The sequence below is a fragment of the Lathyrus oleraceus genome, chromosome 1 (assembly GCF_024323335.1).
Source record: "Lathyrus oleraceus cultivar Zhongwan6 chromosome 1, CAAS_Psat_ZW6_1.0, whole genome shotgun sequence".
NCBI classification, from domain to species: Eukaryota; Viridiplantae; Streptophyta; class Magnoliopsida; order Fabales; family Fabaceae; genus Lathyrus; species Lathyrus oleraceus.
In genome coordinates this window covers 4,229,299-4,233,231 of record NC_066579.1, presented here as the reverse complement: position 1 = coordinate 4,233,231, position 3,933 = coordinate 4,229,299, and positions in this window count along the sequence as shown.

The window sequence follows — 3,933 nt, the reverse complement described above, 5'->3', positions numbered from 1 at the left end:
TGTGGTATGTTTTAGGAGTATGGTTCATTATACCATATCTCTAACATGCATTAACACCAAAATTTCTATTGCCTGGCCTCAGATAGTTGTGACTTCTATATAAGTCCAATTACGATTGCTTAACATAGCGCTAAATTATGACCCAAAGGTATAGCATTCTAGTAAGTGAGATTGAAGTCTCTTCCCTTTCATGGTATTCTATGGAAACTTGGCCTTTTTTCCTTCCTTTGGAAGATGTCTTGGTTCAATGATCCATGCTTGTGAATAGAGGGTTGAGTGTTCTCCAAAGAATGACTTAATTAATTGAAAAGAAAAACTTCTCTAACATCTAATCAACTAACATTTGACTAACTTTTATCATTATTGCTTTTAATTTCAAGTCATTTACTTTATGCAATTTAAATTCAAGTCATTTACCATTCCATTTGCCATTTTACATATCATTTAACTTGTTTATGTTTATGTCATTTTCACTTTGCTCACTTGAGCCATACATTGTGATTGTACATATTTTTTTGTGTATCTTGTTTGTGTTTGTGGTCTTAGAAGCTTAAAATACCTAATAAACAACAAAAACCCTAAAAAAAAATGTTTGTGTGGACTGTTGGATTTGATATGAGCTTTGGACTTAGAATTAGGCTACACCTATGCAAAAGGACTTGGCCAATGCCAATATTTCTGAAGTCAAGCTATTGTGATTTAAGCTTTCATCTGGTCCAAGTATCTACATGAATTCATCTGCTACATGGTCTTGATACAAATGTTACTTTGAACCTGTGTCTAATGCCTTATTTTGAGCCATTCAAGGAGTATGTCATCTGATAGATGGGAAGATTAAGAAGAAGACTATGAAGTTGCTAGCTTGGATGTGGCTATCTTTATTTGATGCCTTGCTCTTCATAATGCTACTTGCTTATTGATATTGCTTGAGTCTAAAGTCCAAAGGAAAGGCGGGTTTCTTTATGACATTCTTGTCTATTGGATTATATCCCATTGGTCAGATCTTTTCAACTCTTAAATTTTAAATTTTATGCTTAGGATTAGTCTCTTCATCTCCTCCCATTTCTTAAATTTCAAATCTCTCCCCCTTTTCAAAAACCTTCTTTGCTTGTGATTTCTAAACTTAGACTCTTTTGCAAATTAGAAAATTTGGCCTTATGCCATTGCATTTTAAAAATCTTTTTTTAAATCAAACTTGTAAATGAACTTAACCATATTGACTTATAATTTAAAAAAAAACAATAAGAACTAACACCCATTCAAACTCTTTTAGGCCATTTGTGCCTCTTTTTAAATTTAAATTTTGTCAAAAGCACTCCACTCATTTTGAAATTGATACCACGAACTACGGGGTTTTGATCCCTCATTTTTATGTTTGTACGTAGGCACAAAAGTCCGAAGGTCTTGTCAAACACAAAAATATAATTAATGGATTATTTTCTCATCCCCACACTCTATTTATTGCAAACATCATTTTATACCAAAAACACATACACACATAAAAAAAAGGCTTCCTAGGAGTACCTAGGACACTTTGGATGCTAACACCTTCCCTCTGTGTAACCAACCCCCTTACCTGTAATCTCTGGAATTTTATTAGTTTTGATTTGAAAACTTCTTATCTTTGGGCTTTGTTCGTACTTTTTCTCATTTCCTTTGGAAACAATGAAAGCGCGGTGACGACTCTGGTTTTATTGACGTTAAGCTTATCCATAACTTAATGGTCATGAATTTACCGCTACAAAGTCCTTCGTAGAGTAATGTGCCCCTGATGTATCTCATTATTATTTTTGCAGAAATGTAGTTTTGTCTAATAGGATTGCTCATAAACTTGCTCACCCATCCTACTGAGAAGCTCATGTATGGCTTGCTTTGCCATACGTATCTCATTGATCCTACCACTCGTATGAACATCGTGGAATCATCCTTTTCTTCTCACCAACATCTGCTTTTCTAAACTTCACGATTGTGTTAGCTACTGTGGTTGTAGAGTTGCATTCCAACATCTTGAATTTTGACAATATTTCACATGCATACTTTTCTTGATGCATAACCATTCCCATTGAGGAGTCTAAAAACTCCATGCCAAGGAAATAAACTAGCTTTCCTAGGTCATACATTTCAAAAGCTAGCTTCATATTAGCTTTTAATTTGTCAATCTATTTCTCATAGCTTCTTATTTCTAGAAGGTCATCCACATAAATGGAAATAATCAATAAAATTTCCCCTTCTTTGCCTTTAACATAGACACCATGTTTAGAATAACACTTTTTTATTCCAATTTCCACGAAAAACTTGTATATTCTTTTATTATAAACCATTGGTGCTTTCCCTAGGCCATAAAGAGCTTTAGTCAACTTGTACACCCTATTTTATTTCCTCTTAACTAAAGAAATAAGAGTTTGTGCTATGAACACTTCTTCTTCTTCTTCTTCTTCTTCTTCTTTTAGAAGACCGTTTAGAAAAGATGATTTAACATCAAGATGAAATAGAGGTCATCTTCTATTGCAGGCCAAAGTAATTACAATTATGATGGTCTTATATCTTGTCACATGTGAGAAGAATTCATCATAATCAATTCCTTTTCTTTGCATGAAACCTTTTGCAACTAGTCTAAATTTGTGTTTGACAACCTTTACATCATGATTTACCTTTAGTTTGAACATCCTTCTCACATCAATGAACTTCTTACCAATAGGTAACTTGATTAATTCTCAAGTTTTCTTCTTCTCTATAGAAGTTATCTCTTCAACCATATAATCATTCTAAGTTTTCTCCCTTAGTGTTGCATGATCTAATTTTTCTCCTTTACCACTATAACTAGGTGGTTTTAGTGATCCACAAATATCTAAGTGAACTATACTTAGACCTTCCTTGGCTCTCATAGAAAAACTACACTTAAAAGTGTTTAGGTTGCTTCGCTGTCAAGCATACATTACATGAACTACCAGTGAAATTATGTTCTAACGTAGGGACAGATGTTAGACACAATGTCTAAGATAATTTATACAAGAAAAAATAGTTTGCAAGACAGATAGTAAATAACAATTAAAGCAAGAAAGAACATAAAGGATTGTTAACCATGTTCGGTGCAATTTCACCTATGTCTGGAGGGGCTTCCAACCCAAGAAATAAAATTCACACTCAATAGTATCAGTACAATTGTCTTAGATGAACAAACCTTGTTCAATGCCTCAATCTAATACTACATGTGACTCTCTATTCAGGACTCCCTATAGAAATATTCCACTCTCAATAGTCAGAATGACAAATGGACTTACTATGAACTCTATTAGTTCAAGGTCACTTTCTTAATACTACCCGTGAAGTTTCGTTCACTCTCCTTATGTTTGGACAATTATAATAATAAGATGGATGATATAACAATCTTATAACTCAATACTTTATTCATATGATTTGGATTTGAAGCACATCAATAGAGTGTACAAAATACAAGTCATTGAAAGAAGGCGTAAAGGGCCTATAAGGAACGGAATAGGTGCCACATTGGGTCATCCAATTGTGACATGGGTCACCCAACCCATATTTGTGTTTACTACCTGGTATAGTTCACCCAAACGTGACAGACGAGGTGCTTAGGAGAGAATTTGTTGGACCGTCGAAACAAAATGAGAAAACAATCCCCATATATAATGAAAGAATAATCAATCTTCTCTGCATCTTCGGACTCGTTGGAAAAGTAAAAGAAAATTATTTCATCCCTAATATCTAATCCAATAAGCCATATATTTATACTCCAATTCAAGATTTAAAAAATCATTCACTACGTGAACAGGATATATATATATATATATATATATATATATATATATATATATATATATATATATATATATATATATTATATATATAATATATATATATATATATATAAAATTACAATGTTAAATCAATATTTGATATTTTATAGGA